This window comes from Lagopus muta, chromosome Z, assembly GCF_023343835.1.
Source record: "Lagopus muta isolate bLagMut1 chromosome Z, bLagMut1 primary, whole genome shotgun sequence".
Taxonomy (NCBI): Eukaryota; Metazoa; Chordata; class Aves; order Galliformes; family Phasianidae; genus Lagopus; species Lagopus muta.
Genome location: NC_064472.1, coordinates 12,228,324 through 12,250,940, shown reverse-complemented (window position 1 = coordinate 12,250,940; position 22,617 = coordinate 12,228,324). Strand labels below are relative to the sequence as shown.

Below are 22,617 nucleotides of genomic sequence, written 5' to 3'. Positions count from 1 at the left end.
GTCCAAACTATATTCTATTTTTCAATCTTTCATTTTCAAGTATAAATTTAACTAAAGTATTAAAAAGGATTCTGAACACAAAAAGTAAATACAACTTGATGAAGCCACTTCATCCATCTATTTTTATACGAATTTTCCTTAATTTTCCGTTCTTAGAATCAGAACAACATGGCTATGTAAATCAACTTCTCAATACAACTCAACAGTTCTGAATAAACTAGATTTACACAATTCTACTAGCTTCCAAACTCTTTTACTGTGGAAAAAGCATTTCTGTTCAAGTAATCAGACTGACCAAATATAGTATCAAATAACTTAGGATGACTAAACATGGTTGTTCATAATAAACCCCTACACTCCGGAAACATATTAACTTAATTTCAAATAATTCACAAAAATTATATCATGTTCTCCAAGTACTACACCTGTACAACAAATCCACCAATCTGGAGAAAGTACTTCTCTTCAATTCTCAGTTTCCTAAATTCACACTTGGTAAACAGAACTTTTTTTTTGCTAAAAAAAAAAAAAAAAAATAGGGAAAAAATCCATATTAGCACTAACAGAATTGAATCTATTCCAAAAGTTCCATCCACCTACTATAAGAATTTAGTATACTGACCTACTTAGCCAAATTTTAAAATCAGGCATGATACTAAAGCTGTCTAAAGCCCTTTGAGATGGGCTGTGATAGATCCAGAAAATGGCAAAAAAAAATCAACTAGCAATTCCACTATGTGTAAGATATCCTACAGGTATTATTTTAAGCATGTATGAAAAAGAAATCATTTAACAGGAAGAGGTTTAAGAATATTACCCAGACTACATAGTAACATGTGAGCGGTAAATAAAGTACAGGGGAGAAACAGTGAAAATACTATTTTCCTCACAATAGGAAGATAGGAGGGATCTAAACAGATCCTTTTTCCCAGAAAGTTGCCCATTAAATTGATTGGGGAAAAAAAAAAAAAAAAAAAAAAAAAAGAGTTGAATATTTCACTAAGAAGCAAGTCCTAGTCCAGGGACATACTTCAAAGATATTGACTAACTACCATGCTGTCCATAGAATCATAGAATGGCCCGGGTTGAAAAGGACCACAAAGATCATCCAGTTTCAATCCCCCTGCTATGTGCAGGGTCACCAACCACCAGACCAGGCTAGCCAGAGCCACATGCAGCCTGGCCTTGAATGCCTCCAGATTGTGGGGCATCCACAACCTCCTTGGGCAACCTGTTCCAGTGAGTCACCACCCTCCGTGTGAAAAACTTTCTCCTATTACCTTATCTAATTCTCCTGTCTCAGTTTAAAACCATTCCCCTAGTCCTATCACTCTCCACCCTTGTAAACAGTCTTTCCCATCCTGTTTACACGCTCACTTCAAGTACTGGAAGGCCACAATGAGGTCTTCCCAGAGCCTTCTCTTCTCCAAGCTAAACGAGCCCAGTTCCTTAAACCCTTCCTCATAGGAGAGGTGCTCCAGCCCTTCGATCATCTTAGTGGCCCTCTTCTGGACCCATTCCAGGAGCTCTGTGTCTTTCTTGTGCTGGAGGCCCCAGGCCGGGATGCAGTCCTCCTCACAAGAGCCGAGTAGAGCAGGACAATCACCTCCCTCTCTCTGCTGACCACCTTTTTTTATACAACCTACACAGTTGGCCTTCTGAGCTGCAAGTGCACACTGTTGTCTCATGTCCAGCTTCCCTTCCACCAGGACCCTTCTCCACAGGGCTGCTCTAAAGGGGTTCTTTGAGGAGTCTGTATGGATTGCCCTGGCCAAAGTGCAGCACCTTGCACTTGGCCATGCTGAACCTCATTAGGTTCTCATGGGCTCACTCCTCCAGCCAGTCCAGGCCTTCCTGGATGGCTTCCCTTCTTCCCATAGTATTGACTGCACCACTCAGCTTGGTGCTTGGATCTGCAAACTTGCTGAGGGTGCACTCGATTCCATCATCTATATCACTGATAAAGATGTTGAAGAGCACCGGTCCCAAGATCGACCCTTGAGGGGCACAGCTCGTGACTGGCCTCCACCCTGACATAGAACCACTGATCACAACCCTTTGGCAGCTACCAGCCAATCAATTCTTAACCCACTGAACAGTCTGTACCTCTCCAATTTAGAGAGAAGGATGTGGTGAAGGACATCTTCCAAATCCATACTTCTTCAATTTAGAGAGAAGGATGTGATGAGAGACCATGTCAGAGGCTTTGCAGAAGTCCAGGTAGATGAAACATGCCCTTCCCCTGTCTACTGATACCATCACTCCATCACAGAAGGCCACCAGACTGATCAGGCAAGATCAGTCCTTGTTGAAGCCGTGCTGGCTGTCTCAGATCTGGGAAGATCCATGATCTTCCCAGGCACAGAGTTGAGGCTCATCCCTGGGACATCCTTTCTCCCTTTCTTAAAAATGGAAGTAATATTTCCCTTTTCCCAGTCACCAGGGACTTCACCTGACAGCCATTTGTGCAGGAGCTGCTCCATTAAGGTTAGGTCTGGCCTCACAGGATCAAGCCAAGGCAATCCATACCTTTCCATCTCTTCTTGTAACCAACACATATTACCTATGTACTTTATTCTTCAGACACTTTACTCAAATGATGACCATCTTCTACATTCTTCTTTCTTTAAGGATCTTAAAGTCACTGGAACACAGGAACAGAGAACTAATTATAGCCCTTAATTTCTCTAACGCATTACTATAAAGCTTCCCACTCCAGCACTGAGACAACACCATTGTCTTATTTTTTACCTGACTTTCGGTAATGCAAAGGTGAACTGTGGTCCATATACTACAGAGACAGATAGCCATAACTGGCAATGCAGATAAATCACAAATTAAATTGAAGACTAGGTTACTCAGACATGCCTAACTTATAACAGAATGTCCACAATTCCATGCTGAGAAGTTTATTTATGTAACTTTCAATTGCAGTAATTTGCAACAAAGTATTCCTACTTTTCTATGGCAGGGATGGATTTTAAAATATTTTTTATATGTTGTGTAATGTTTTATGCATGATGGAAAAAAAGTAAAATGCCACTGATTATCAGCACTGTATCTTTCAATTATCTAAAAATCAAATATTTGAAAATATATTAAAACAGTTATGTATTTCTGGTTATAAGAAAGATACAGTTATTTGCCTGCCATCATTCACTGACGAATGAAAATGCATATGTGCATGTAAGACACACTACGATACACATGCCTATATACAAATGCCAGTAAAGGAAAGCTAAAAACAACCAGCTGTACTCTACAGGTGATACACACCTAACTTTTAGAAAGGTAGCTTAGTCTTTCTCATGTGAGGCATCAATTTTATTTCATAAGAGTCACTGATCCATTTTAAAGAAGATGCTGTCCACTGCAGCCTTGCTATTGCAGAAGGAATAGGATCAATTTGCTTTTTTCCAAACTGGAAATTGCCTTAGCACAAACGAGACCTGAGACTATACATCCATAAGAGAAAACTTTGACAACACAGAAACATTTGAAAGGAAGCACGGTACTCTTCCAGCTTTATTCAGGTCATCCAAAAACAGACCAGAAGGAGCTGAAATGGATCAGGCCTCAACTCCTTGAAACTAGCATCAGCATGTATACTCTTTTATATATATATATATATATATATATGTATATGTATATATATATATATGTATATGCATATATATATATATATATATATATATATATATACACTCACATATATTATTACTTATATATATTGCTATTTAAGTAACAATAAGGAGTAGTTATTAACAGTTTCTTGTCTTCCCTTTTTACACTAGATACTCAAGTACTTTACATTGGTAGGAACGATTCTATTTGCTAGCCATTTATCTAGGGTTTCAGCTACTGAGTTACTGCCCTCTTTCTTAGTAATGTTGAAACTACCACCAACCTCTGCAGTAAAACATACAACTATGAGGAGCACAGATAAGAATGAGAAACAAAAAGATCTGTTCCTGTGAAAACAAAGAGGGCCAGCACCATTCACTCTCTTCAAACAAACAAACAAATTGGAACCAAAAAAAACAAAGCAAAACTTTAAACTCACAGGGTATGATCCAGGGACAAATCTCAATTCATAATCCTTTTCTTTCTCTAAGCTGCCAGAGGAGACCATAAACTAAGGCTTACAGGCCACGTGTTTAACATGACTGCCTGCATACTTTGGCACACACGATAATATTTATACCTAAGACATAAGATCATATTGGCAATAGTATTGCGTATAGTAGTAACTTGCAATCACACATCATTCAATACTCATTTACATGCATGTTTTCCAGCTTCATATTACATTTAACTTGAGCACCCTTCATTGATAATTATTCCTAACATATAGAAAACACCCTCTTCTAAATCTTCTATGGTGATGGTGTATTTTAAGTTTATTTTTCAGTTCCCAAAAGACTTTACGGCAAGTTTTTGAAGATGATGCTGTCTTTTTCTACTGAAAAGTATATGTAATTATATACAGAACCATACTACAACTCTGACAGAATCATTAGTGTTGGTCTTAATGGGTAAATCTATAAAATGATTACAGATTAGCTAAAGAAAAACAAAAGCACTTCTTACAGAGTCTCATGTGCCAATTTATAATTACTGAGCTCAGTGATCAAATATTTATTCTGTTGGAATACCCTAAGATTTAGGAACTAGCCTAGTTAAAGTCTGGTTGACGATTCTAACTTATTTCAGGAAGTGAATGTTGCTATGTTCCTGTTTCAAGTAATCCCATATGTGTAAACCTACTGAGGGCAATGCATTTGTATGAGTAACATTTTAAAGCACTGACATGCAACCCCACTAATAAGTTCATGCCCAACTTATTTACAGATATTTAATTCACTGCATTATGTACATGAATCTAAACTGAATTCTGTCAAGATGTCATTTTTCTAATGAAACCTCTATGTCTTCTACATTGAAACCAAAGCATACTCATCTTCTGATTTTTGTTTCTTTTTTTGTTGCAAAACAGTGTAAGCATGTAAGTTTAATGATCATAAAACAGATGATGTTTTCCTGTTCTTGCCTACAATAATGACATTTATATATCTATAAAAGAGTTTTATGATATCTTCTGACAGGATTTCAAAAATCAATGCATCTTAAAATGAGGTAATTTTTCCATTTTTGCTATCATTCTCTAGTTCAAATTTACACCTGTATATGTAACTAGGAGTAGATAGAAGACCTTCAATAGTTTTGATTCTGACAAACACTGTTCTCTCCCCACATTTCACATTTCGGGGTCTCATACTCAATGAATTGTAGGCACATTCAGGTAAGTTCATTAGCCTACTCTTAGAAGTTATTTTTTATCACATGACTTCCAACAATTGCACATAGATACTTAAACTGTGAAAAATGCAAACTAATTCAACCCAACCTTAGCCATCAATGAAAGAGTGCTAAATTAAATCAAGTTAAAGAGGTATTGCTACAAGTTACATATCTACAATTTAACATTTACTGCAGCTGAACACGCAATAAGTTAAAATTACCAGGACTTAACAAGTTACATGGAATCTTCAAGAGTTCATCTAAAAAGCTGTTTTGTAAAACTTTATTGGCTAATTAATTACCAAGATGTGCTTAAGAACTTAATACAGTAACATCATAAGCCTACTCTGAGCTTGAAAAAGGGTTTGACAGAAATAGGCACGAACATTTAAAGAAAGAAAACTCCTGTTCTGAAGCCTACTAATTCAATATAATTTCTTAACAGGGTACTAAATTAAATAAGTAGTTTTCATTATTCTTCCTTCAGGTTGCAGGATAATATTACAATGTGATGTGAAAACTTAGAATGTCTACCTTGTGGAATTATGATGGCTTGATCATGTGATGATATTCAGAGTATTACAGACAAAACAGCCTTTAAACCAAACTGTTTTTATTGCAATTCCTCAAATATTTTAATGATATTTTCCACGGTAAAAATAAATTATCTACTTCTGTAAATAACATGACTAAACTTTACATCATACTAGAAGAACCAGAGCGAATTACTCTAGTGAGTAAAAATGCAGAGCCATAACTCTAAATAATATTTTATAATAGTGACCCTGGAGTGCACAGTATGTTCCCACAATTCTACATCAAAGCCACTAGTCACCTAATTTATTGTTGCTATCACCTACAGCTTTGTTTCATCGTATGCCAGAACTACCACTATTTTGCAGAATTAAACAACTCAACATCCGTTTTGCACCTAAGCATGAGCAAGATCCTTACAGCAGGAGAAGTCCAGTTAAATACATGTCTCAAATATGCCTTACACACAAAAAAATAACTACTTTGCATCACAACACCTTCACCTCCATCCCCTCACTCAAAATGTCATCAGGATAGAAGAGCACTTGCTCAGGATATCAGAAACTGATATTCTAACATCCTCCCCAGTAGCAATTGGTTCAAACATACATCTGCCACATCCTTCAGAATCACTTACTGCAATTGGTTCAAACATACATCTGTCACATCCTTCAGAATCACTTACTGTCTCTACGATTATAAGGAGCAATAAGCTTTCCCTTCTCCTGTTGAAGGAGTAGTGCACCACAGTGCAAGGACAATTTAGAAGGAGGAAAGAGCCTAAAAGAGAGAGTATGGATGTCAGATAAATTTAAACTCTTTTAGGAGGTAAAATTTTATTCAGTGTTTTCTATTGACTAACCTAGCTATTTGGACCCCTTACTAAGCACCATAGTCCAATTTTACATGCTCACACATCTCTGACTTGTGATTGACACTCATGGGCTAATCTGTTCAACAGCAGAACCACAGCTAAAACCCATTTTTACTTCATTTTAACTCCTTTTTATGATGCAGAAATCAAGATTACAATTCTACCTACTAATCTGTGACAGCTGTACAAGGCCATGCTTAAAAACCAACATATTAATTACATTCCTATACATCAGAGTTCATAATGTTAAAAATGTTGAAGATGTAACTTTAAAAAACCCTCTAAAGCAGAACATTCAACACAGAATTCAGCCTTCACATCAACAGATTCTCAAACATTCAATTTTCTGTGCATCAACACAAAGCCTTCTAGACCTCTACCAGGAAATCCCACACCCCCAGACTAAAAGATCGGTCAATCAAAAGTTAATAAATGTCCCCTGCACTCAGGAATTCTGACACAGTCTTTTATTATTATTATTATATAAGCATGTAACATTCCTCTCCCACCCACAGGCCCAATCTCCATTCACTGTACAGAAGGGACCTGATCTGGAAATGAATCAGAAGCTATTCATAAGACTGTAAGGTCTGTTGCATACATGGCTATCCAACTTCAAGTCAAAGTGAAAGAGAAATGTGAAGAAAAGGAGATGAGAGATCAGCCTTCTAGAAGAAGAAAAATGCCACTCGTAGGAATCTGATTCCATTTCTAATAGAGATTATAAATTTTTCTGTGTTCCTTTGTTCCTGCATTCTCCAAAACCTAACTTAAAGAACTTTTCATTAATCATGCTATAATCAAATTAATGAAATCTGCTCTAATATTACCATATATGTTACGATAAAAAAGAAAAAGTCAGACTAACTTAAATGTCAGGTCCAGTTGGAATTACAAAGTTACAAAGACAGCGACCAACTTCTGCATCTCAGTTTCTAACTTGTAAGATCGTGCACTCTCCTCAAAAACATTTTAAAACCAAATCTGTGAAGCATTCCAGTAATACAGTACATAGCACATAAATGCCTGTGAGAATTCTATCTCTGGAGCAAGGTTTAACGATGTACAGCAATTAAGATAAAAGACTATATACACTGAGCACCAAAGAGAAAATAAAAGCTAGGACTGGAAGCAAACTTGAGAGTTCATCTGGAAAGCAGAACACAGGAAGTTCCATCTGAATATGAGAGAGAACTTCTCTATTTTGAGCGTCACAGAGCACCGGAACAGTGCCCAGAGAGGCTGCAGAGTCTCTTTCCCTGCAGATATTCAAAACTCAGCTGGACACTTTCTTGAGTAACCTACTGTAGAGAACCTGCCTTAGCAGGAGAGTTTGACTAGATATGATCTCCAGAAGTCCAGAAGAAAGGATACCCATCACCATTCCTAGAAGATATCAACATACTATCAGTTTTTTGTTTTTGCTTTCAATCTCTATAAAGGAAATCACTTTCATTCTACATAGCCACTAAATAGGCACTGAAATTACCGTAGAAAAAGTTACAAAAAATTAAGACTACCTACCAGAGTGCATTCACAAAAATGACAAATGCAGACTACACATATCTAAACTACAGAATTTCCTCCTATTTTCTCTTATTAGATGTATTCCATATTTCTGAGGTTTTTCTTTTCATTATATGCTCTTCTTAGTTAATAACAAAAGAAATAAACAAACAACAGACAGACAACTCAACAAATTTCTGCATGTGAAGTATCACTTATCTGACTAGCTAATTCTTGTTTTGTAGTTTTGGCTTCTCAAGACTCTCTCAATAGATACTTCTCACATACTTTCACCTCTGTAGAGATTCCCTTGACTGTATACCTAACTCCAGTCCACCCCTTTACCTTGGTTTCTTGCCAAAACCATACTACAGGTCTTTCTGTACCTTTACAGGTCTATCTGTATCTTTACTCAGGACATCAGTATCTATCTCACAAGCTTTTCTATTCAGTTCCAATCAATTATCATTTTCTTAGCAACTTCCTCCATCCCAACTTCTTGAACATAAAACTCCCATTCCTTCCCCATCTGTCTAAGTTCAGTGCCAATCCACCACCCTTCTCCTCTACATGTTCACCCTTCCAAACATCTGCAACCTCAGTCCTTCTCTATTCCACATTTGAACAAATCAACACTACGTATAAGCAGTGAGTGGATACCAGGAAACTACGTAGGCTGCTCCAAAGTAACGTCTCCTAGGAATTTCCATGAAAAGTATGACAGCTACAAAGAGAAAAATTTGGTAAATTAAACTCTTGGTCACAAAACACTGTTTTTCAACAGTTTAGTCACCACCATTACCTATGCACTTTCACCAGCAATCAACAAGAGCCTGCATGCTGTGTTCATAAAATTCTGCACCAGTGGAGGCAACCTATTACTATGGTCACCACTGCTGAACCACACGACCCATCAACTCACTGTGCTCACGTCTACTGTTTGGTCTCTGTAAATGCTCAGTGGGCATCAGTGAATGTCAGTGGGTGTCATTTTTTCCACGTGGAAGAATACAGTGACACACCTTTGTTACATTTACATTTCTGTATCAGATGCTGTTCTGTCAGACTGCCCCCTCTGCTGTCATCTGTCACATGGCAACAACAAGTAAGAGAATACTGGTGGTAAGGTTTACCCCCTTCTACCATACCACTGATATCTGCCTCTGATATCAAGGGCCAACACCATAAAATAGATGGCATTACTTTCAGCATAGTCCTTGTAGGATCCATAGCATATCTCACTACAACAAACTATACTTATTTTTTTGCCTTTAAAGCCTATGGTAGGAGAGATGAGATAATTTGGAGATACCTATAATTCGCCCAATTTTTCACAATTTTCAGGTGGCAACAAGATGTACATCCCAACAGCAGAATTCACTTCATGCTCAAATGCTAATATCCTCTCTCAGAGAATGGAGATGTTCAACTGATTTGAAGAAAAGGTCAGAAATTATTTTTGAACACTGCTTTCTCTAACCTGACCCTTTGAAGCCAGAAAAACATTTCAGCCTTTCAGTACTCAAAGAGAGCTTATAGATAATATATCTGCCTGAATGGAAGAAAAAAATGCAAGAAGCGGGACTTTGAAATTTAGACTGAAAACAAAATTTTTGAGACAAAGTACTTCTAAACGTATCCTTTCTGAATATGTGGTCAACACAAAGGTGAGCTTGTAGCTCAGACATAATAGATAGAAGCTGCAGTGTCATAGACACATGTCTACATTCCCAGAGTTTGAAAAGTTACATTATGAAAAAAAAAAGAAAAAAAGAACAAGAAAAAAAAGAAAAGTTTTGTACTATAAAGCTAAACATGAAAGTATTAAGAAATGTCAGAATTGACAGAATTGACTTACACTTATATCAAAATGCACTAAGGACTGAATTGTCTTCATGAAATGATCATATACTGCTTTTGCCACCCACAGCATCTCTGCTTTATGTATGGCACGTGACAGACGATGGTCATGAAACAAATCATAGTTGCATAGTAAAAGGAGCTTTGTTCTGTGAGATGTCACATCTTTTTACTGTGAAATTTGAACAGAATACAGTTAATTGAAAAAAAAAATCTCCCCAAAACAGAGGTGATGTGCTGGAAACTGCCAGTTTGTCAAAAACAATTACTGTCTGCAAAAATAGTAATAAAAAATAATAATAATAAAAAAAAAAACAGAATAAAACCAAACAACAATAACAACAACAAAAAACCCACAAACCCTTATAAACTCAGAACTACTTGTTCTACCTGTTCTATAATATATCTTGAGCCTCTGGGTCATGATTAGAGCAGATAATTAGATTATAAAAAGCTGTATGGAGGAAGAAAAACTCATGAACAACTCTGATACAAATTGAACACGGGAGTTTCTACATCCCAAGGAAAGCTCTGGCCAGGAACACACATGTGATACCTCAAAACAGTCCTGCTTTCCTAACACGGACACACAGTTTACAATAAATACTAATTGGATGACTGAATGGCATTGCAGTGAAATGGTCTGACCACTAGGTTGCAAGGATTTTCACTCAACCAGTTCACATGAACTGCAACAACTACCACTTTCAAGGGGCAGAGTCACACCCCAATGGTTCACCAAGGAAGGCTTAAGACCTTCTCCATGCTTGCTATTTCAGCATGCTGTTCAAAGTGTGTTTTGAGAATCTTAAATACAGCAAGCAAGTTATTTAATCATTTGAAGATTTGGTGTTACGCTACAGTTGCTGTCTCTGATCTTTTGTTTCTACATGTTTTGGAGGGAGATTCTTTTTAATTTTTCAGGACAGGAAATCTATTTTTGTCTAGTTCCTGGCATAATCAAGACAGCTAACACTGAAAAGATGTTCAAGGCCATCAGTGAAAACCCACTCCACATTTTTTATGGGTGCAGCAAGGAAATAGCAGGCCTGATACGTTGAAGTGTGAGACACCACAATAACAAACAAAATAAAATAAAAACAAATTACAAATTCATTCCATGTTGTGAAGTAACTCTAAAGATCTCAAGAATAAAACATGTCAAATAACATACTCAGGATTTATAAGCACTTTTAAAACACAATTTTGATTTAGTTTCAGTTTTCTGTCTGTAAAATGGAATATTCTATGGACATACCAAAGAACTTCTCTAACATTGGTGATACAAGTATGTATTTTTATGATAATTCCTACAAATGAATAGATGAAAACACTTCAACATTCATTAAAGATGTGGATGTAATACAGCAGGTAATAAGTCAGGAGGCTGCACGCTACATAACAAAGCCAAGCAAATATATAAAGTAGGTTATAACAGTATACTGGTCAGCTATCATTTCCCATGCATTGTAGGAAGCACTGAATTGGTAAGGAGAAAATACAATAATGTAGTTGATGATCCAGTGTACAGAGAAGGGGGCTAGTTTATGCTTGTTTCTTAAGTCTTTTTCTGTTTCCTTATCTGAGCCTCTGACTTTACAGTCTAATGTTTTAAACTTCCTGTAAAATGCATCACAGGTCTACACATTCACACTGCTGAAAAGACAAAAAAGAAAAAGAAAAAAAAATCACCACCACAGAAGTTCTTTATATCTACCATAGCAATAATTTGAAAAATTGGAATATCTAATTACATAAAGAACTACTATGAGCCCCCTGATAGTAAGAATACAGTCTTCTGGAATCTGGTCTGACTGAAAGACTTTAACATGAAAAATGTTCTTCAATGTTTATGTTTTTTATTTCTATAAGCCATGTAGTCACCTTCAAGAACAGCACCAACAACTACATTTAAGTTGCCTTTTAGTTCCTACATACAGCTTGGCCAAAATTCTTTCTCTCCTCCCTGTTGTTAGTGAAATTTTCCACAGTGAACAGTTGGGACAGGAAGCGAGACACAAATCATAGTTTCTGCACAATCTCCTCTAACACTATTGCCTCACTCCTGGGGTGCAGCAGACAGCAATATAAAGCACCTCTCTCACTTGTACTTTGCAGGTCAGGAACATCTACTAAATATGCTTATAACCCTAATGAAATAAAAGCACAAATATAGATAAATTGTATTAAAAGGTTTTATAACAATGACATGACAAAAGGAATTCTTTTCTTTTCCTATTAGAGATGATCACCTTTAAATAGGATTATTACCAATAATATACAGGTACCACCAATTTCAAGCACTTCCTTATAGGTTGATACCACTGATTATTGAAAATCAGAAGCTAACCTAATTTGTATTACGTCTAATGAGGGCATATGAAAAGGAAGACTGAAAATAAGTTGCATCATACTGAATGGCCCTATTTTTCGAATGTTGAATATTTCTAACAAAACAATCTGCGACTGTAAATAGCTGTTCTAACACTGGATGATACACCTCATGCCTACCAAACATCAAACTCTAAAGTTAAAATGACTTATATTTTTCCAATTACATACATTCATAATTGCTATCAAAATGTACACAAACTGACGAACATACAATAAATTCTTTTAGAATAATAACTAGAAAGCATAAAGTTATGAATTTGAAAACAATCTCTTTCTTAGGTCTACATACTCAGAAAAGAACCCTAATTTCTTTTTCCAGTTAGTAGCAGTTGTCCACTAAACTTGTCTAACATTTATGAAGTCAATATTAATTTATATTAAATAGGATGACTTTTGCACTTCATAATGTACTACACACAAAAAAGTACATTTACTACTGAAAGCACAGACAATTGCATTAGGAAACTTACTGTACCAATCTCTGGCTGAAATCAACCTACACTACTGTTTCATTTAATATCCTCCAGAATATGGTTTGTTTATATTACAGAGAGAAATATATACATGAACCATTGGAGATTAAGGCTGCATTATGTCTAACATCATACAAATAACAAAAACATGGTTCCAGCCCAAAGACATTGCTACATATTGTGTAGATTCTGCAAGAAGAGGAACACTATTGTCAATGGACTCCCAAATATGTAATGAGGTTGCACCCAGATTCATGTACCCTTCTTTAAAACTGCAAATGGTTTTAGCTGCATAATTTTGCTTCCCTGCTTATTCTTCATTTTTCTCCCAAATGAAAATATAAGCATTCCAAACGTAGAAAATTAATGTTTGGATTTTTTCGTGTCACATGCCTGTTTCTATGTCTTTATAATATATATATATTATATACATACATATAGATATATATGTACACACAGACTTAAAAAAAAAAAAAAATCAACTTTACAAGATAGCAAAAGCTTCAGGGATATTTATTTATTTGTTGGAATAACTTCAGATAAAACATTTAAGAAGTTCACCCAAAAAGAAAAAATTGAACTTGTACATAAGCGAAAAATTCAAAACATACAAGGTAGCCAAAGTACAAAGTAAAAGACAGCCAGAAGAAAAAAGTGTTCCTTTCTCCTCTTTCAGTTAAAATAATTTTTAAAACTAACAACTCAAGAATAATTGATTTTCTACCATAACATCAATAAAATAACTAAATCCTTAGGCTGTTGTGAAAAGGAAAAGACCTCTTAATGCTATGGAAAATGAAGTATGAAGGTGAAATACACAATTCTATATGTTATAAACATAATCTTTAAAAAAAAAAAAAAAGTCACCTTACATTCTTACATTTCTTCATTAAATAATTCTACCTAAAATTTACAACATAAACTGCAATAAAGCAGGTAAATGAGATTTAGCCATCTATTGCTCAAAAGAACAAAAACTCATTACAAACCATCATAAGCAGGCACCATTATAATGTTCCCTCCATAACTATGCCTAGTTTTGATATCAGAGAAGAGCATGCTGATTTAAAAAAAAAAAAAAAAAAAAAAAAAAAAAAAAAAAAGCTGTAAACACAACCCTGGAGAGATAAACTTGACAGGAACTACATAACTACAGTAGCTCATTTCCTGTCCATATCTCATATATTTAAAACAAACCCCCTTAAATTAAAAGTCAGTCAAATAAATTCCTCGTGTTAACTCAGCAAGCACATTTCTTTGTTAAAGAAAGAGTTGTTTGAAACAACAAAATAAATGTTTCGGTTAACGTCACTTCCTAATGATCAAAACTACCCAAGAACTACAAGCACTTCTGCACAGTCCTTTCTTTCCTGTGAAGCAAAGTTGCACTCGGCCCCTACGCATGCTACAGACCAAAAGAAAACAGCAATTCAGCTACGCGCAGAGATAGAGACAGTTAAGAGACAACTAGCGGCTCCCTCTGCAATTCGTGAAGTTTAAAAATAAAAAGCTGATTTTTCGAAGAGTAAATGGTTCCTCTCCAGGCACGTAGGCCTGAGGCCCTGTTGCAAACAGCGTCTAACAGGACCAGGCAGCACAAAGACAGGAATGGGAGATTAGTGGGAGGGAGGGAGGCCGGGATTGGGGCTCAGCAGGATCTTCAGGCTTTTTAAAATTCAAACTGCTCCCTGACCAATACAAATCACGGACACGCTACTGACTACTACACGGATTTACAGCATTAAAAACACGCCTTCTACGTGACAGCTATATTAACTTCACCCTTCTAAACATGTATCAGAGCACTCAAAGCCATCATAGCACACTTTTTACAACTCTAAACACGATGCTCCAGAAAGTTACTTTATTAGATACAATAACCACTTACTATTACAACAGATCTGCCTAAGCAACTCGAAAAACTATTTGAAAATTTAGAAAGTATTAGTTGCTTGTCATCTATTAATTTTCTGACTAAATGAAAAGTGAAACTCATTATCTTAAACTTTCCACCAATTATGTAATTTCTGAAGGAGTACTTTTATTAGTTTGGAGGATGTTTGTTTTAAAATCTACCTCAATTTATAATAACACTCTCAACCATACTATATAGAAAGTGCAAAATTTATTTAACTGAAAATTAGCTGCCATTTATTTATTTATATACCATTTATTTATAAAGATCTGACACTTAATCAACAGTCATTTACAAAACACACTTGACCTGTTAAAGTGACACCTAATTACATATTCAAACATCATGGACACAAACAGCCAATAACAACCTCAGGTTCTCAAAGTGATATGGCCTGACAAGAAAGGATGGCACTTTTAAAACATTCTTCACTTTTTCACTTAATTAAAATCATGTTTGTTTCTCACAAACTTAAGGTAAAATCTTACCTTCACCTTGGGCCATGAGGTGTCATAAATGTACCACTTTACTCTTAAGCCCTTCCCAATTATTATTATTATTTTCTTCTAAGAAAGCACAAAATAGTATTTCTCCTGAATTTAGTACATATTTCCATAGTGCCTACAGCACTGAGACTCTGTGGAATACCCAACACAATACGCTTCCCTATGTTTTTCCTAGGTCTGCAGGTGTCCATATTGTGTCAATCTGTCCACAAGATCTAGTTATGCTATAAATACACAAATTGATTAACACCCTAATCAATCGCTTTATTATTTAGAGATCAAACCCTTAAAGGTTATAAATTCACGTCCACTCGAACTTTGAGAATGGAGTTTGTTAGAAGATCAGAGCAGCGAAGACAGATATTTTTGTTTCCGTATATTTACATTGTCTCTCTTCCCCTGTCCCTCCACTTACTCCTTCCTCAGTTCAGAGGGCTGTCTGCGCCGGGACCTGGCTCCCTCGCTCTGGCGAAGTTGTAAATATGGCACAGGATCAGCGCACATTTGCGGCTAATGGTATTGTTTCCTCCTCCTCTCTGGGCTGAGGCCTGTCACCGAGAAGCCGCTTCGCCTTTCTAATCCCCGAGCTGGAGTAAAGGCGCTGGCCGGCGGGCCTGCGCTCTCCACCAGGCCTAGGCCTCCCAGCAGCCTGGGAAGAGCCGATCTCCTCCGCCAAACCCGAGCGAGCAAGAAGGGGGGGACGCGAAACAAACACCTCCTGTGCCACCTACTCCCCCGGACCCCGGATAAGAGCTAATCTCCTCCGCTCTCGGCAGCGCCGGGCCGCCCCGGCTCGGAGGCCCGGCCCGGCTGATAGAGAGGGCAGGGAGGGGAAGGGGAGACAAGGAGGGGGGATTACCTGAGCAAATCGGCGTCTGAATCCAACGAGAATCCGAGAGGGGGAGAGAAATCCGCCCCCCTCCCTCCTCAGAGGAGCCGCCGCCGCCGCTGGGCCGCCGCCGCCGCCGCCGCGGAGCAGGAGGAGGAGGGGAGATAATATAACAACAATAATCCGGGCCGGGAGGGGGGCTGGCTCCTCTTCCGTCTCCTCCTCAGTGCAGCGAACATGTAGAGCCGGGGGTGAGCGGCACGGACGAATCCCTTCCCCCTGAGCCTGCTTCACAACATCGACACGGGCCGCGCCGGGCCGAACCGGTTCCGAGACGCGGCCCGAACAGCGGGGGGGAGGGGGGGGGAAGTCGGGGGCGGGGGGGGCGGAGGGGGGACAGAGCTGCCGAAGGGCCGCCGCTCCCTCCGTGTGAGCGAGCGCGGGAGGGCGGAGGAGGGGGCGGCCCAGGCACGGCGAGCCGGTACCGAGCGGAGGGGTGGGGGGAGGAGGAGGAGAAGGAGGGGGGAAGGATCCTGTGCGCGTCGCTCTCGCTCCCTCTCAGAACAAAATGCCGACCGGAAGTGCAGCTGCAGGAATGACTCCCTCCACCGGCGCCAAACACCAACAGCCTCCCCCTTCCCTTCGCCGCCGCCTCCTCGCCCGCTCGCTCAGCCGGCGCCGCTTCCGCCGCCGCTCCGCGCCGCTCCCTGCTAGAGCCGCCGAACAGCGCCTGGTGGCGGGCGCGGCCGTCCGCGTGCGTGGCTCTCCCCTTCCCCAGCCCTCTGCCCGCCGCCGGGGCTCTTCGTTTCCTTTTCCTTTCCCTGCCGGTGTGCGGTACGAGCCCGGAGTTCGCGCGCAGGCCTGCGCTGAGAGGAAGGCACCCAGCGATTTGCGAAGAAGTGGCGGTTGAAAATAATATTAATAATAATAATGTACATACACATGTTTTGGGTTTCTTTTTCGCTTTCCTTACGGATGGTGGGGAGGACTGCAAGTGACCGCAAAACGCCAACTCGCCGGAGGCAGACGTAGAAAGGAGCCGTGCGAGGAGCCCGCGAGGCGGCAGCTCCCCCTGCCCCAGGGCGGGACGCGGCAGACCTGGACACCGATGGAGTTACTGTTACCGTGACTCGGCGTTCGTAAAGAGACTGTGTCGCAGGAACTGAAACACCGAATGCCGAAAGCGTCGCCGGTGCCAGGGATTTCCAGGCGGACTTCGCGAAACGGAGTGGCTTTGTAAACAACGATTTTAGACGAGCGTGAGGACAACTACAGATGTTAAGGTGAAGGGTCTTTCGCTGGAAGGTGTTGCTCCCCACCCTCCTCCAGGTTTACTGGAGATATTTTAACGGGGGATTGCAAAGGACAGGCTTGGAATGTATCCTCCTCTGAGAGACTTTTTGTTTTTCTCTACACAGGTAACACTGAGTAAACATTCACAGAATAATAGAAGCACTTACGTCTAATGAATCCACCGTATTTTTTTCATACTCACTTCTTTTATGAACTTCTCAGTACTTGGACAAAAATCCTTCTCTATTCTTGCTCATCTATGGAATGCAGGATTCAGCCATACACTTGGACACAGCAAGATGTAAAAGTCCTGTGACATACAAACACACCCTTTCAATTCTGGATGGATATTATTTGCACAAAGATATTATATCTTACACCAAGCTACTTGAATCTCTCCAAGACTTAACAATTTCCTGAGCAATGCTCTATATTTAAGGCAGATTTCAAGCCTGGCTCTCAAGCTTAACTGTTACATTCATTATATTGGATTAATCAAAGTTTGCTTTACAAGTGTATTTGTTTGAAAGTACACAAGTGAAGACGGCACTGGAGAACACCGTAATTCAGTACTTCTATCTAATGGGCTTAAAGGAAACAAAGTAAACCAGATTCTGAAAGAAATGTATTGCGTGCCTTTGTTATATGTCAGTTTAAAAGGCCCCAACCCTACAACTGTTTAGGCATTTATAATTTCAAATTATCCATTTCAAATAATTAGTGTAGCAGATGAAGCACGTTCATAAATCTTCATGCTTTATTTAATACAGTGCAACTCTGCAAGATAAGGGGGGAATTATCTCTTTTTTTTTTTTTTTTTTTTTCTGTGAATTAAAACTGAATTTTAAAATTGCCTATTTCAAGGCAGCATATGTGTATTATGTCAACTTACCTCTGAGTTCAAAAGAAAATTTGATTCTAAAAGGACAAGGCTGCAGGAATGTTATTCCAGTCTACTTCCAACTTACTTAAATAATTCATGTTGTTGGGCTGTTTCTGTGATTTTATTAATTCATAAAATGATTTTTTTCTTAATTGATTTACCATATAAATAAAACGTAAATACTCATTGTTTTCAAATGCCAAGTGTCTTCCATATCAAATGTGTTTTAGGCAGTAGAAATGTCATGTAAGACACACCTACTTGACTATTCTGCTTCTGCCAGAATTTTCCAGTGAGAACATCACTAGCAATACTTTAGGCTTTTATGATCCTTTTTAAATAAAGGAATTTTTGGAAGCACCTGTTTTGTTTAAACACTATGATGTTACTACCTGCACAAGAAACCAACTAATTTATTATTTGTTTTAGAAAGTGTTACTGTAACACATGTGAGTAATTTTTTTTCCTTAAGGAATGAAACTGTTAAATATGTTCTAGTCTATTAGACGTTACTGTAGTTCACTTTTTAAAATGATTCTTCAGCTGCATTCAGACAAGGATTCCTGTATCCCTTTTGTCTTCACAGGTCTACTCACAACAAATTATTGTTTAATGAAAGCTCACTAGTTCCTAAAAATATTTTAGTACATATGAGTTATATCTCTTTTTACGTGAAATGGACACAAAATGGGGTAAAAACAAGTACTTCTAAATATTATCAGAAAGCATAGCAAAAGATACTTCAAGCCTTATTTCTGCTCCAGGCCTTAGTCATGGGGTGGAGGTAGTCCTAATCGGTATGGGAGGAGTTCTGCAGTCACACAACCGTGACTGTGGCACATTAAGGAATGTACACTTCACTAAACAAAGCTGGTGGCAGTGTAGAGCAGGGCAAGGCTCTTCAAATTCCTGTGAGAAGTCCACACCTATATAGTTGTGAAAATGAACTGCAAATTTCAGGGTACAGCTACCACCTAATCTGCTCCCTTTGAAGTCAAGAGAGAACGTGTTTTATTTTTTTCTCTAAACAAATGATCGGGCTCCCATAAGTATGAAGTATTTGCACAGCCAGTTATTCTGAGACTTATTTCTTGTTCTTTAAAGAGAACATATTATTCAGTAATTTTAATGTAACTTTAAAAGGCAGGAATTCTCAAACACTTTCCACCAAAACACGTACCATTCTTGCTGCTTTTTACAGCTTTCTGCTTGCAAGGCCATTACCATTATGTGCATGTACACTGTTTAAAACAGGGAAAGGACTCTTCTCTCTTCATTTGATGTAAATGTTCCTGACAGCTACATGTTTCTATTCAGCTTCATAAATCATAGACAGTAAAAACACACCTAGAACCAATGTTTTCTTAACAATCGCTTGTTGACATTTAATTTATTTTTCTCTAGAATGAATGAAAAGCGTATTGTACTTCTCCACATTATGCTTTCTTTACAGGCTAGTTAACATACAGCTGCATGCCATTTCAAGTAATTAATGGAATGCACAAATATTATTATGTTGTTAGTAATTTGCAAATAGTATGTATTTCTGTGCAGAATTTTTTTTTTTAATTAAAGTTTTTATTGTTGTTCTTGTTTTGTTGTTTTTTAATAAGTGGCCTTGAACAACCTGATCTAGTGAAAGGTGTCCCTGCTTATGGCAAGGATTGGAACTAGGGGGTTCTTTAAAACTAAGCCATTCCATGCCTCCGTGATTCTATGACTGAATTTCTCAGGTAGTTGAAAGAAACTTTCCCTCCTAATGTTGTTAACTCATTATATGAATTATATGAATATGTTTGCTGTCATCCTAAACTCAAGTACTCAAATTTTTGGAAAAATGCTATTAAGACTGTACTACAACACTGAGTGGGATTAATGTAACTACAAATGCAGCATGTGAAGTAACACAAAGTTACATTCTTTGCATTAACTTTAGTTCACAGGAGCAAATAATATTAGCACTAAATTTATTCACTGGGGAATATTCATCTTCAGAAGTAAGCAGTCTGAATGTCAGATAATGACTTCAGTGATACAGGTAAGATAAAAAGCAAGCATGTAGACTAAGGTGTAAAATCTTCACACAATTAGTTGCTGCAAGTTTACTAAATGGTCACTGCTTTTTTTTTGCTTTCCCCCACCCCCCTCCACCCCTTTTTGGCAAGCCAGACAGAGATAACCATTTCTTACCCTCACTCCAAATATCTAGCATAAATTCTTAACAAGAGTGTCATGACATGAAGTAATACTACCACTTTTTTTTTTCTAAGTTAAAAAATTGCACAGTCTGTACTATATTAATGTGCTTTAGACTGTATAGGGATCAGATATGAATCTTATGGCATACATTTTGAAACATACTTGCTAAAAAATAGTTCTCTTTGAAGGAAAAGTATAGAAGATGTAACCCTAGTATTTTCATTTGAACGTTATGGTCAGTTTCTGATTGTTCAAAGCACTTGAGATTCTGAATAATTTAGTTATTATTAAATACAGATAGTGGATAATATGTAATTTAGACTACAAAATGTAAGAATAAAAGATACAATAAAATAGTAATGGAGATCAGCGATGGATAACTCTGCTAAATTAGTTTTCTATCCCAGAATTGCTGTATAAAGGTTATAAGAACAAACAAAAGCTGATTTTTTAAAGATGGTTAGTTACTGTACGTTGTCGTTGTAAGAAATCTGAAACCTGGAGAAAGAGGTTCCTTTGGTACTTTCCTCTGGATACACATCACCATACATAAACTTCAGAAAGGAAGAAGGTACCATTCCTACTATAACCTCCCGAACTTCCTAGAACTTCTTTAAAATTATTTGCAGATTCAGTGAAGGCCAATATGAAGTACTTTTAGAGAAAAAAATAAAAACACTCAAGCAAGCTTTTTTTTTTTTTCTTTTTTTTTTTCTTTTTTTTAAAAAAAAAAAGATTTAAAGGTGAGCCAATATAGCTTCATGACCAGCAAGTGAATGTGGACATTCATCCTCTTGCAAAGGACGGTATTTAAAAATTGGCCTAAAGGTCTGTTGTGTTCAGCACAAGCTGAAAGCCACACTTGCATGGATTAAAGAAATGTGAGAACATCATATCATGCTTAAAATGCCTTACCACTCCCTTTTTAATGAACTTGCCAGTAAAAAGAAGATTTAAAAGAGATTATTATCTAAATCACATATTCTAAAAAAGTCCTTGGGCTTAGGCCTCTATGAGCTGCTCCTTCAAAACAATGGAGAAATTTCTATTCCTCAGATAGTGAAGCGCTAACAATCTCAGCCAACGCATTCAATGGATACACATAAACTAATAGGTTAAACATGCCTGGGACTGTTGTCTGGTATTAAGGCTACTAACTGCATAATGTCTCATGCCTACATTATTAAACTCCTAATGATTCAAAATAATATAGTCACATGCATCTACTGCCCATTGGTGATGGTTCCTGACTCACACAAACTTCCAAATTGTGCCAAGAATTGTCTGGGAGAGTGCTGGGAAGCTAGTATGCTTTTAGCCTGTGCCAAAGTCTGTTCAAACACTAACATACAATTTTTAGACAAATTATTTCCAGAGTTTCTGAATATTTTGTGGCAGTTTCATTTACATAACATTTTAGAGACAGAGCTAATGCAGTCTCTTTGGAGTGACAAACCCGAATACAGGCAAGTAACTGTGGTCCCCCACCTATCGATAAATCACCTTCATATTTCCAATTAATTCCTAATTGAAACAATCATCCAATGTTTTATCAGCAAAACGTTGTAAAGGAAAGTTGATTGGAATTTGACAATCATGTTAGATACTATTTCATGCGAAGATGTCTTAAACAGTCCTGTATGGTGGCTAAAAAGCCTTCTAAGCTGAAGCACATCCCTTTTTCAGATATCTTGCACCTTTTAGTAAGGGATATCACAGAATGGAAGGAGAAAGCACAAACTGTGCAATAAAGTAAAAGAATTTCTGCATGTCTTTAAATTGTGGATGTTAACATCAATTTGAAATGAAAAATAACTTATAAAATGTAATTGTTGTTTTTAAGTGAAACACAGAAAAGGAATACAGATAAATAAAGCATCACTGGGTATTTTCTGAATTCTGACTATTCCTCTTATAAATTTTTTTTTCAAGACAGGAAAAAAAAAAAAGAAAAAAAGATTACTCAATTTTGTAACTGGACATATACAAGCAACTTGATTCCCAGTGTAGCCACAGGGACAAACATTGGTTCATCTGCTCTGTCACCACT

The 22,617-nt window shown here is 37.7% G+C and overlaps 1 protein-coding gene across 6 annotated transcripts in view; it reads right to left on the bottom strand.

Annotated features, from left to right (window-relative positions):
• Positions 1-22,617, bottom strand: part of NIPBL (NIPBL cohesin loading factor) — a 167,274-nt gene that overhangs the window by 140,728 nt on the left and 3,929 nt on the right. For 4 of the 6 annotated variants that reach the window (XM_048932551.1, XM_048932556.1, XM_048932554.1 and 1 more), the window contains exon 1: positions 16,223-16,546. The gene's annotated coding sequence lies outside the window, so the exon portion shown is untranslated. Of the gene's footprint in view, positions 1-16,222; positions 16,547-17,687; positions 20,267-22,617 lie in introns of those variants that run through there. The other 2 variants (XM_048932553.1, XM_048932552.1) reach the window with 2 other exon arrangements.